A 13982-nucleotide genomic window follows, 5' to 3' on the forward strand; every position below is an offset into this window, starting at 1 on the left:
CCTGATCACTAACTGAATGTGAATTACTTAATCTCCCAGGTGTGACTGCCTCCTGAAACAAAGCGTCCAGGTAACTCTCCCCCTCCCGGATGTGCCGCAGTGTTTGAAGCTCAGATTCCAGATCATCAACTCTGAGCCGGAGTCCTTCCAGCAACCAACACTTGCTGCAGATGTGGTCACTGCCATTCACAATGGGATCAGCCAGCTCCCACATCATACAGCTACAGCACATCACCTGCCCAGCCATCTCTGCTTAGTTAATTACTTTATTACTTTGTATAGGTTTGAGTTAAAATATTTTCTGATACCTCTCTGCTATAGTCTTTTTCTAAAAACCAATTAATAGATAAACCAAAAACGTTAATTTTTAACCAGTCACTGATAAACAAATAGAAAATACTTACCTTAACAAACCAGAGTCCTATATTAACTAGGTTAGGGGAGGAGGGCGGGTGGGAGACATTACATTTGTAGAGTCTCGGGTAAGATTTATATACTCACTGCTTTCCTTCCCGGCTGCCCCTCTGGTCATTGTCACTTCCCCCTGCTTCTCCCGCTCGTTCTGTGAAAAAAAAACACACCGTTGCCCGCTACCGGTAAGTAATTTTAAAACAAACTGTCTTACCTTAGCTGCAGTCTTCCGGGCTCATTTAACTTCAGTTGCTGCTCGCACTGATATTAAGTTCTACATGCTAATTATTCTCTCCTGACACTTTTCTTGAATTCCTCATTGAATTTATGAGAGACTATTGTGTATTTATGACCTCTGATTTATTATTCCCATATTTCTACAATTTCTACCCTCTGAAGTCCATCATTATTCCGAAAGACCTCTATGAGGTAACCTTCTATTTTCAAGAAAAAGTAGCCCACCTGATTCAACTCTACTCATCAGTATTATCTCTCAGCTCTTTTATCTCCAAAGAATGTTACTTGTCAATCCATTAATTTATTGCCAGTAGTTCCTAGCTGGGATGTTTTCTTCCTTCTTTCTGAATTAATTGTAAATCAAAGGTATAGTACCTCTTCCAGATGAGAAAAAGTCTCTGACCCACTAGATTTCAGGGAACTCAAGTGAAAGCATCTAAAGGAATTGACTTGAAAGGAATGTATTACAATATGTGGACAACTCTGTGCATCAAGTAGAAGTATAAAAACCATTTAATTATAATTTTGAGAAGGAAGTACTTGAATAAGGAAACATCAATTATAACTTAATTATGGAAGGTGGAGCAGCCTGTCGAGCGCAGACTATGAAAAGTTACAAGACCATTAGATCTCTACTTGATAACTTGACCAAATTCATTTGAAAATTGCAGCAGGTGGATCAGAACTTGTCTTGGCCCTAAAACATAACCCAAGGCATCTGGCCAAGACTCCAGCTTTAAAATCACTAAGCTAATGAACTGCAAGAGTCAAACGTGTCTAAAATAGTTGCCAGATTTACTGGCCTCAGTCATAGAGATGTACAGCATGGAAACAGACCCTTCGGTCCAACCCATCCATGCCGATCAGATATCCCAACACAATCTAGTCCCACCTGCCAGCACCCAGCCCATATCCCTCCAAACCCTTCCTATTCATATACCCATCCAAATGCCCTTTAATTGTTGCAATTGTACCAGTCTCCACCATTTCCTCAGGGCAGCTCATTCCACACATGTGAGAAAAAGTTGCCCCTTAGGTCTCTTTTATATCTTTCCACTCTCACGCTAAACCTATGCCCTTTAGTTCTGGACTCCCCCACCCCAGGGAAAATACTTTGTCTAATTTATCCTATCCATACCCCTCATAATTTTGTAAACCTCGATAAGGTCGTCCCTCAGGCTCCAACGCTCCAGGGAAAACAGCCCCAGCCTGTTCAGCCTCTCCCTATAGCTCAAATCCTCCAACCCTGGCAACATCCTTGTAAATCTTTTCTGAACCCTTTCAAGTTCCACAATATCTTTCCAGCAGGAAGGAGACCAGAATCGTAATCCAAGGTGGAGGACGGGAAACATTTCTGCTCTTTTTTTGAGGTATTTTAGGTGTTGGAGGTGATTTCCTCGAATCCCAGGAGCAGCAATTACTGTTTTATATGCTGTTGCATTGTTTTGGAACTTTGGAAAAAAAAGTCAAAACAACAGCCGTTTTAAAAGGGAGAGGAGCAGACAAAGGAAGCACCTGGTGAGGACTGTGCAGGAGAGAGAGTGAAAGAAACTGACACCACAGTGTACCTGCACAGTTACTGCCTTTGCTGTTTGAATTCATGTATCGCTGGACATCGGAGTCCTATAAAGCTGAAATATATTCCTGTTTACCTTTTGCTGTATATTAAAGGAGAATCAAATAATTTGCAACATAATATAATTTCATATAAAAATCATCAATGCCTCACATACCTACATAAATATGCAAAATATCTTTTAGTAATCTTTAAGTTAATTATGGTTTTGGGTGATAACATAAAATGGATGCTGTCAATTCAGACAGTGAAAACATGAGTAATATATTAGTATGTAAAGGGTTGCTGAATCAACATCATTCATTATCACCCAAAAGTTAGGATTACACCCTAGCATTTCAGATTCCTTCTTATTGATTTTATCAAGCCGTGCCACAGCTAATACCTCCCTTAGCTGACTGGATCAGAGCTGGCATGAAAAGTACGTGCCAGTAACCATGCAATTGTCACATCCTCATTTGTCAGTGTAATCTAAAATGCACAATTCAATTCACACCTGAATCAAAAAGGAAAAATGACAAGGAAAAAGATAAGGAAAAGTTAAAAAGGCAAATAATCTTGGAGGAGCCACTTTAAATTTATTTAAATCTAGGTTTCCAAATTTTCTGAACATTATTAGATAACAGGCAGTGTGACTTTTTGTAAACACACTGGCTCTGAGCTAACGTTCTTTTACTTACAAGTTTTACAGATATTTTCACCTTTTAAAATAAATAATCAACAGAATGGGCATATATATGCAGACAATCACATTCATATTCAACTGTATCAATGGACCACATCAAAATAAGATTTTGTTTGTTTACCAGAGATAATGAAGTGATTCTTTAATGTGTCATATTACTCATTGACATCATATGAGCAGTTTTTCCCAATCAGTATATTTTCCTTATCAAAAGGTCTTAGAAAATATTTTCATGATTTAGTTAAGGGTATTTCTTTGAGAATTTTTGGTCTTCTGTTTCAGTCACCCCTCTCAAGTTTGCACAGGAAAAAGTGCATTATAATGCACTATGCAATTCAAATGTAGTCCTTTCAAATACTTGATGGAAAAAAAAATGAATGTGGATGGAGAAGTTGAGTCAATTAATACTTCCAACAACTCACAGTTTATTGCAATCTATACAGGTCGAATACTGTCAAAAATCACTTTACTTTGCATAACCTTGCTGCTCCAAACTGGCATTTTCATTTCCTACCAGTCATTCTAATTACGGGGAGTGTGATAAGGCCCAGAATGTTCCATTAGTAACCATTTACTGCTGCGAGTTCAGGTCTCAACAAGAGGGATACGACTGCACAAAATAATGTTATGTAGGATCCAGGCAGCTACGAGGGAAAGGAGACACTAACTCATAGTACAACTGATGCACAGTAAAAGAACCAGTGTGTTAATGAAAAAAAAAATCACATGCCTTCTATTTAAAAATGTTATAAACTTGTGTACGGATGCAGCAGAGAATAATTGCTTTCCCTGTGATTCATCGTTCCAAACCTAAACAGCAGTGCTATGTAAACTGGGACAAATAGGCAATCTGTGACCTGTAAGCGCAATCAGTCCAGCTCATAATGGCCAGACAACTCAATGTCTCTTTGCACTTCACTTGCTTACTTCATTGTGATTTTTTTAAAAATTCATTCATTTGTGGGATATGGGCTTTGCTGGCTGGCCAGTATTTAATCCCTGTTCCTAGTTGCCCTTGAGAAGGTGGTGGTGAGCTCTCTTTTTGAACTACCGCAGTCCAACTGCTGTGGGTTGACACATAATTCCATTTGGGAGGGAGACCCAGGATTTTGACCTAGGATTGTTGCTCAAAGTTTCTCATTTCTCAAAACAAAACTTCTCTACCAGAAGAGAGGGAGAGCAAGATACAATGGCTTTTTCTCTGAGTGTCAATGCAAAACAAATTGTTCAGGATTGTCCCATTCTACTTCCCTAAAGATTTATTCACTGTTAACTTCATTCATGGATACATTTCTAATCAGCCCACCAAGATTTGTCTGTATCAGCAGCGCGAGTGACAAATGATTGTGAGAGAACATGAATTTTCTGATTTTCTCAACACACCCAAATTCTTTCTGCACTTTAGGGACAGTAATTAACACTGAGATACATTGTACTGGATTTCTATCCTATTCGTTTCATTGCTGAAATGTCCTGTTTAACAGCACAATAGGAAACCAATCACCGCAAATGCACCACTGGTTCAAGAGCCTGTTATATTGCCTTGTCAAGGTGTAACTAGGTGGAGTAGGAGGATGGGAACAGAACAAAATCTGTCATGGTTGTAACACCCACACCATATGAAATCATATTCATTTCATGAGTTTCTGTCTGAATGAAGTTTGCGTAGGTTGGAGAATTTAAATTCCATTTGAATACCACATAGCAGTGAGTTTCTAAAGTGGTAGAGACATAGAGCTGAACAGCATGGAAACAGACCCTTCGGTCCAAATCATCCATTCCAACCAGATATTCTAAGTTAATCCAATCCCATTTGCCAGCATTTGGCCCATAGCTCTCCAAACCCTTCCTATTCATGTACCCATCCATATGCCTTTTAAAAATTGTAATAGTACCAGCTTCCACCGCTACCTCTGGCAGCTCATTCCATACATCACCCTCTGATTTAGAAACGAAAATAGCAAGTTACATTGCTTTGCTGGGTAGATACTTGGAATGTTTATGTTAACTGGGCACTAGTAATCAATTGGGCCTTGATAGAATTGATGTTGACATTTTATTTTCCCTTGGGAGTTGTGTCCAGGATGTTTGAAAATGTTTCTATGTTGCTGCCTTCTGTGCTGTCTGCCTGTCAAAACCTAGCCTCAATTCCTCTCTCCAGACTCTCTGAGCTTTAGTTTTCCTTCCCACCCTAAAGCCCCAAAAACTTTAGGGTGGGAAGGATGGGAAGAATGATCCTTTCCAGACCTCTCAATCCAGTTCTGCAACACACATTTCTGAGCCCCGGTGCTCTGTGAGTGATGGAGGTGCTAGCCATTCAGATTGCCTGTGATTCCCAAGAGTGAAATTTACTTCAGAATCACATCATTCGGAAATGTAGGCCATTGGAGCATTTGAAGCAGTCTTCTTTCCAGTATGTTGGTTTGCCACAGACTTTTCTTCTGGGAGGTGGGAGCAATCAATATCCACAACAGCTTCCCTTACAATTCTCTCTACTCAGGACAAATGTGTTTCCATTTTGTATTGTGCCATCGAAACAATCTGTGATTATTATAACGTTTAGAGAACAGGTAGTTCAAAGTGTTTGGTACGTTTGCCTTCCACAAAATATTTATATTCAATCATTGTTTGTTCTGGTACCCATGTTTAACTCAGGTTAATTCTGAGTGTTGTGAATAATTGGACTTGTATTGAAAATTGTATCACTATATTAAATTTATAAAGCTTTTTTTTGTTTCCTTAGAACCTTCAAATTGTACCGTTATATTTCTTTTGTAAGTACCTGGGATCTCAAACTTAGTCAGGTTATTTGAAAAAAAATTACTGATCTTGACAAAGGGTCACTGGACTCAAAACATTGACTCTGCTTCTCCCTCTATGGATACTGCCTGACCTTTTAAGAATGGCAGCTTGGAAGATATCTTCATATCAACATGTTCAGAGATGTCATTAAACATCTCTGGAGCAGGTGGGACTTGAACCTATGTCTCTTGACTCAGAGTAAGGGAATCTACTACTGTGTCACAAGAGCCCCTATATACGACGTTCAATATCATTTCACTGCCATACCTACTTTGTTGATTAGATATCTTTTAATTAATCTATTTTGAGATGTGATGACACACCTCTGGAGCAAGTGAGATTTGAACCCAGGACTCCATACTACCACTGCACCACAAGAACCCTCAAAAATCTGCATTTTATATTACCCTGTCAGGACGCAATATGATACATTATTAAGATAGGTTGGACTTGAAGCTGGGCTTTCTGATCCAGAGGCAGGGACACGACTACAGTATTGTTAGAGATTAATGACAGCATGAATATACATATACCAATGTGGAACAACTGATCCAGCAATTGATTTAAGGGAGAGCTGTATGGTTTGACAATCCATGGCTCTGTGCTAAAAGAAAGATGTTTAAGATGCCTGGAAGTTGTTGAAACAGAAAACAGAAAATGTGTTTTGCTTAATAGTTGGTGAAGTGTGCTGTAAATACAGCTGATGGCACTATTGGACAAATCAGATGCTTGGACGAAAGCTGGGACATGAAAGGTAGTTTCATTTTGCTTACTTAATGTGGTGGCTAGTCACTCAGACATATTCACACAAGGCTGTTTTTTTTTGGTAAGCAAGACAACGGAAGTTTATTACACAAAAGAAGAAAGGAGAAAGAAGCAACTGTCTAAATATACTTAAAAGTAAAAATGATCTCAAAGCAAATGGCAAAATGAGGGTTTAATCTGTTTTTCAATGCTATCCTTATAGAAACTCAAGTCCAAAGAAATGACACCTCAATGTCAACTCTTTATGTTCTACTTAACTGACTTATAGAAGCAAGTACATGGGATGAGACTATACCTGGAAAATTGACTTTTGATTTAATTTTGATTTTATTGTCACGTATGTTGCAGTAAAAAATTACAATAAATGCAGAGAAAAGCTTTCATTTGTTGCCACAAAATGACACCATTTTGAATAATTCATGAATAAGGGAAAAGAAGGATTTGGCTTAAAGGGAAGTCATCAGTTTTGAGCCAGCTCATAGCCATCAACAATGCCTGCACTGCCATCCCTCCACAACTGTTTCCCCATCGTCTACACTGAACCCAATGGACATTGAAGTCGCTGATTCTCAGGCACCATTTTTGCGGCTGAGCCAATACTCATCCAGCATCACTATGCCACCTCCTGCGCCGGACTGACCAATGTCAGAGTTGTGTCTCTCACCACTAGGTCCACCTCATCAAGGTTATCGTGATGCCCTTCCGCCATCACTTCACCGCCGCCAGTGCCGGACACAATAATGACAAAGTCACCAATCCTCAGGGGCCATCTTTTGCTGCTGGGCCTATCTTGCTAACATCGCCTCTGCCAACGTAGCAGCTGTGATTCCAGATCCTACGATTTCTGTGGAAAAGTAAGCAGTGACGCACTCTCCACTGCCCTGGGCTGATTTGAGGTCCATGCCCTGTGTGTGCACTCTGGGGTCTTGCTGTCACCACTGCCTCAGGACAAGTAAATAAGTTTTAAAAAAGAAGGGGCGGAGAAAAAGGAAAAATAATAACCATCAGAGCCAATGAGCTCTGGCACGGGAGCCCTTCTCCACCCACAACATGGACCAGTAGTGTGCAGTATTGTTCAGTATTGTATGCAGCTTATCTTAGGAAGGATGTTCTTGCTACGGAGGGAGGTTACCAGACAGATTACTGGGATGGCAGGGCTGCTATGTGAAGAGAGACTGGATGGGTTAGTTCTACATTCACTAGAATTAGATGAGTGAGTTGGTGGAGGGAATCTCAGAAATCTAGCTTCTAATATTGATAGACAGGGTGAAAGCAGGAAGGATGTTCTTGATGACTTCAGAACTAGGAATCACAGTTTATTGATATTTCAAACTGAAAAAGGAAGAAATTTCACCACCAAAGAGTGGAGAGGCTGTGGCATTCTTTGTCACAAAACAATGTTGAGGCTAAATTATTGAATGTTTTCATGAAGGAGTTAGATTTGGTTCTTTGGCTAAAAGCATTAACGCATATAGGGAGAAAGTGGGAACAGCGTTCTGAGTTGAATCAAAGCAGAATCAGTTAAGGAGAACCCTAAAGAGTTTGGATTGAGGTGACATTTCTCTCCACTTAAGTCTCTATATGGACAGTATTAGCCAACAGATCAAGCAGAAGAAGAGTCATACCAGAGTTGAAATATTAACTCAATTTCTCTCCACAAATGATGCTGAGTTTCTGCACCATTCTCTATGCTTGTTACTGAGTCAGGGTTGATCATATTGAATAGCGGAGCAGACTCGAACAGCTGAAAGACCTACTCCTGCTCCTATTTACTATGCTTCTAAATTGAAAACAAAGCTAATGGCCTTCCATGTTTACTCTACCTGTCAGAACCACCAGAGAGTAAACAGTTTTCTATTAACATCAAATGGAACCACAATCACTTTTTCACTGAGGAAACATTTGAATTAAATCACTGTTCTCAAAGGACACTCTGAGAAAGGAAACATTCACATAAGTAACGGACACATCAATTTTAAAATGCAAACTTATTATCTACCTTTCATCACAAGATGAGAAAGAAAGAAACTTTGCAGTTAGAGAAATTATTCCATGCTAATACGAGCCACATTAACCAACTTCAATTAATGGGTACGGTCTGCATGCCTCAAAATGTTTCCCCTCAGCCGATTATATTTCAATTGAGGTTATATCCAAAAAGTCAGGTATCTATACAGTTCTTTCCTAGTATTGCATAGTGCAGCAGGCAAAACATTCTAACAGCAGAACAACATATTTATAGTTAAAATACTTTGCCAATGGTACCAAAGGATTAAAGGGTTAAAAGCCATTTTCTCTCAAAGGATGTTAGAAATCTGAAAATCACTTCCCTAAAATTGTGTGCATGCTAGGATAATTAGTTTTCAAGACTGAGATTGATAGAATTTTGTTCGCTAGTAGCATGAAGGCATTTAGGGCTGAGTTATGTCAGCCAATCCAAGGTCACTATCAGGAAATTGATTTCTCTCCAAAATCATATTCATCATTTTTCAAGTTTTACATATTTGATGACTTGTATTTACATATGTTTGTCAAATCAGAAATTCCATGTCCATATCGATAATGGGATTCATTTCCACTTGTGACATCCAATGTTAGCTTCAAGCATTAAGAACATCAAAATATGATCATGTATTACATATTCTGAGTCAACGAGTAGTTTGCCTTATCCAACTGCACACTCATCACACAGTGATGACAATCAAAAATACTCCATTGGCTGTGAGGTGCTTGGCAGGCATTGAAGACATGAAAGATATTCTGGAAGCACAGTTCCTTATTCTATCCTTCTCAAACTTGCAAGAATAGTTCCACGTAATAATGTATTTAATTTGCTGTTGTTGTTCCTATTGCATAGCCATTTCTCAGACTAATCATCAATATAGTTTCATTTATTTAAGTTGTGTTCTTCCTGAAGTTATTGACTCTTCCTGGAGTAGTGCTAAGAGGTGCCAGGTTTCCTTCAGTATTTTACCTTAGTGACCTTTCTTTGTGCATATATCCGGTCTATGAGTATTGGCAAGCTATTCTAACAACTGACAAATGCTGCTTATCAGCTAGGATGGATTTCATTGTAGATCTCTGAAGACATTATAAGACTGTGTTTTAACTCACTATTGCACCGATGTTTTATTCCTGAATTTTCATTATTCATGGTGTACATGGCCCTGTTGTCAGAAACAGCCATTTTCTTACATTTGCAAAGTGCTTTTATGATGCTCAGATTATTTTTACAATGAAATATCAATCTCAGCAGAAATATTCTTTTTTCTTTACTTTTGTTAATGGATCTGTCCATATCTTTGCTTTTCAATGCTGAGTATGATGTTCATTACTGCCTATAATAAGGCTACAGAATGTAAAGCATTCACCTTTTTCAATGTGTGTGTGCCTTTGCGCAATAGATAATGCAAATCAATAAATGGTCTTTGCTTCTACACTCTTCTCAAAAGTTATTGTATGAGATTCAGCATTAAGGATAGAAAGAATGTCAGTTTGATGGATGATGCATGAAATAGAAAAGGTGGTAGTCGCCTGAAAACTGAAAACACCTTTCAGAGCTCTGAGGCATTTGGATATCTAACCTGTCACCTTCAGTGTTTCTTAACAGCTATGAAGAATGACCCTGAACAATTGATCTGTTCTTCATGGTTGTCACTGAGTTCCACATGAACAAAGATCTGAAAAGATATGATCGGTCAAGGTTATCGGTGTCTTCAGGGATTATGACCAAGCAGAATTGTTTTCTGTCGAACGTGGGGTACTGAAAAAGCACAGCAGATCAGGTAGCATCCGAGGAGCAGGAGAATCAATATTTCGGGCAAGAGCCCTTCACCAGGAATGAGGCTTGTGAACTGAGGTGGAGGAGAGATAAATGGGAGAGGGTGGCACTGGTGGGATGGTGGCTGGGCGTGTGATAGGTAGACTAAGGTGGGGGTAATGGTGGTAGGTCAGAGATGAGGGTGGAGCGGATAGGTGGGAAGGAAGATGGACAGGTAGGACAGATCATGAGGGAGGTGCCAAGTTGGAAGTTTGGAACTGGGATAAGGTGTGGGGAGGAGAAATGAGGAAACTGGTAAAGTTGACATTGATGCCGTGTGTTTGAAGGGTCCCAAAGCGGAAGATAAGGCATTCTTCCACCAGGTGTCAGGTGGTTAGGGTGTGGCAATGGAGGAGGCCAGGACCTGTATTTCCTTGGCAGAGTGGGAGGGGGATTTGAAGTGTTCAGCCACAGGGCAATGAGGTTGGTTGGTGTGAGTGCCCCAGAGATGTTCTCTGAAGCGTTCTGCGAGTAGGCAACCTGTCTCCCCAATGTAGAGGAGATTGCATCTGGAACAACGGAAACAGCAAATGACATGGAAGCGCAGGAAAACTCTGATGGATGTGAAAGGCTCCTTTGGGGCCTTGGATGGAGGTGAGGGGGGAGGTTTGGGCACATGATTTGCAAGTCGTGCGGTGGCAGGGGAAGGTGCCGGGAGGTGAAGGTGGATTGGTTGGGTTATGGACCTCGCTTGGCCTTGAATAAGATGACAATATGTTTGGGATCTGGTAATGATGTCATGAATTTATGGAATCAGGAGATATTTAAATATTTATAAGATTTAGTTTTGCCCCAACAAAGAAGATTTTTGATCTGTAAGAATGTTTTTCATTATACTTGACAAGTTTTTTTGTTTATCACATGGCTTTCACATTAAGGGGTAATGTTAGTCTATATTCTGAAAACCTGACTCTTAGAAAACTACATATTTTCTCACTCCTGGAAGATAAACTTAAAACTCACACAACACCAGGTTATAGACCAGCAACTTTATTTGGAGGCACTAGCTTTCTGAACACTGTTCCCTTATCAGGTGGTTGTGGAGATAAAGATCATGCTCACAGAATTTATAGCCAAAGGAGTCCAGTGTCATGGAGATGTGATACAGTAAACAATCTGAGATTAAAACTTTCACCTTTTAAAATGAGATATGCTGGTTTCTGTTTTTTGATATGTAAATCCCAGAACTTCTTTTAAATTACATTCTCAAGATAGCTCAGCTTCTTAAACAATAGGTGTGAAGTCTGTCTGTGTCCCGATGCTATGTCAGACTGACAAATCCTCTGTATGGTTTTACAGAGTTTTACATGGATTCATGCAGTTTTTGAGCAAAATAAAATGTAGTTCTGCAAAAACAAACTTACCCTATAAGCTTATATCCGTGTGCATTTTAAAGCGACAGATTGAGTGTACGTGTGTGTAAGCTTGGTTAAACGTGTTTGTGTGAGTATAATGGGGTACGTGTGAGACGGTGTATGTGTCGGTGTGAGTGCAGGGGAATGTATGTGTGTGCTCTCTCTATGGGCTATAACCTGGTGTTGTGAGATTTTTAACTTTGTCCACCCCAGTTCAACAGTGGCACCTCTAGGTCCTCAAAGATAGATCTTTTGGAAGAGGCATGCAAACAGCCTGTGCTAATTTGAATGAGGTCACGAGAGTAGTGAGTGGATTGCGCGCAGTGAAAATGAAGCAAGAGATTTACCAGAAGCTGTTTTTGTTCAGGTAACTGCCACTACTTTTAAAGAACATCCTGCAAGGGTGCCTGCCTCACCTTGAAGAGGCTCATAATTGCCCTTGGAAAAAAAAACGGTAAAAACCAAAAGAACTATCGATGCTGGAAATCAGAAACAAAAACAGAAATTGCTGCAAAGCTCAGCAGGCCCAGCAGCATCAGTGGACTGAATGACATAATGTCTGCTCCTGGGTCTTTTGGTCATCTATCGAGAGCAATCAGTGTTTCTAAACTAGTGACCCTTCCTCTGAATGTGACTGTGACTGTGAGCCACCTTCTTGAACAGTTGTAGTCCATGGGGTTTGGTACTCCCACAGTGTTGTTAAGATGTGAGGATTTTAACCCAGTAATATTGAAGATAAGGTGATCCGGTTCCAGCCAGGACAGTATACTGCTACAAACTGTCGAGCCAGGAGCGACATTGTAATAGATGTCTCTGAGCATGTCTCACTGTTGGTTGTTCTTGTCTTCTCCACGTTCTCAAATCTGATTTTACCCTTGTCATTCTCTGGTAACAAGTGCAAGCCATAGGACCATGAATCACTTGATTTGCACCAAATGTCTCTTTCCTCTCCTTAATCCTGCCTTTCTGAACTTCCACTTTCATATAGTCAAAACTGCTCGCTGGTCACCTTGAAATGAAGGAGATGATAACAGCAAGAATCTGATTAAGAAGTATGATTATTTGATCTGACATTGTTGCCAACAGCTCAGCTACTGACATTACACAAATTTTAGACACTAGCATTGAGCTGAAATCAGCAATCCTGTATGATCGAACCAGGAATATGGTGGAAGGATGATTAACATGTGCTCCGGTAATCTCACAAACAAGTCCCACTACATAAGGCTCAGATAAATACTTTGATGTATGGCATACAGGAGAAAGCTGATAAACATGCTCACAGAGTTATGGTGCATTGACAGGTCTACCAAAGAGACTGTTGTTATTGTAAAGGAGCATAAGACAAAAACAAAACTGCAAATGTTGGAATCCAAAAATAGACAGGCAGGAGGCTGGAATAACTTAGCAAGCCTGGCAGCATCAGGAGGTGCAGAAGCCGACATTTCGGGTGTAACCTGTCTTCAGGACTAGGGGTAGGTGTGGTGGGGGGGAGCTGCAGATAACGGGGGTGGTGGGTGCAGCGTGGTGAAGTGGGGGGATAGGTCAAGACAGGTCGAAGGTATGACCTGATTAGTCAATGGGAGGAATGAATCCAATTGGTGGCACAGAGCAGTGGAAGGGAGGAGGGAGGGCTGGAAAGGGAGTCGAGGGATGAGGAGGGAGGTTATTTGAAATTAGCGAAATCAATTTTGAGTCTTCTGGACTGTAGAGTTGAGAGTGTGGTTCTGGAAAAGCACAGCAGGAGAACTGACATTTCGGGTAAAAGCCCCTCACCAGGAATGAGGCCTGATTCCTGGTGAGGGGCTTTTGACTGAAACATCAGTTCTCCTGCTCCTCAGATGTTGCCTGACCTGCTGTGTTTTTCCAGCACCACCGTCTCGACTCTCCCCTCCAGCATCTGCAGTCCTCACTTTTGCCTGGACTGTAGAGTGTCCAGGTGGAAGATAAGCTGTTGTTCCTCCAGTAGGAGCTGTAGTTTGTTGTGACAATGGAAGAGGCCAAGGATGGTCACGTCAGATAGGGAATGGTTGGGGCAGTTGAAATGGGCAGTGACTGAGAGATCCAGTCAGCCCCTGTGGACACTGCTGCTATACTCGGTGAGCCGTTCCCTAAGTTTATGTTCGGTCTCCCCGATATACAGAGATCAGATCGGGAGCACCTGCTGCAGTAAACTAGGTTGGAAGAGAGGCAGGTGAATCTCTATCTTACCTGGAAGACCTTTTGGGGCCCTGGATGGAGGTGAGGGGAGGGTGATGTGACGGCAGGTTTTGCATCTTTTATGGTTGCAGGGAAAGGTACCTGGAAGTTCAGGGGGTTCGGTGGTAGGGG

The sequence above is a fragment of the Chiloscyllium plagiosum genome, chromosome 4 (genome assembly GCF_004010195.1).
Source record: "Chiloscyllium plagiosum isolate BGI_BamShark_2017 chromosome 4, ASM401019v2, whole genome shotgun sequence".
Taxonomy (NCBI): domain Eukaryota; kingdom Metazoa; phylum Chordata; class Chondrichthyes; order Orectolobiformes; family Hemiscylliidae; genus Chiloscyllium; species Chiloscyllium plagiosum.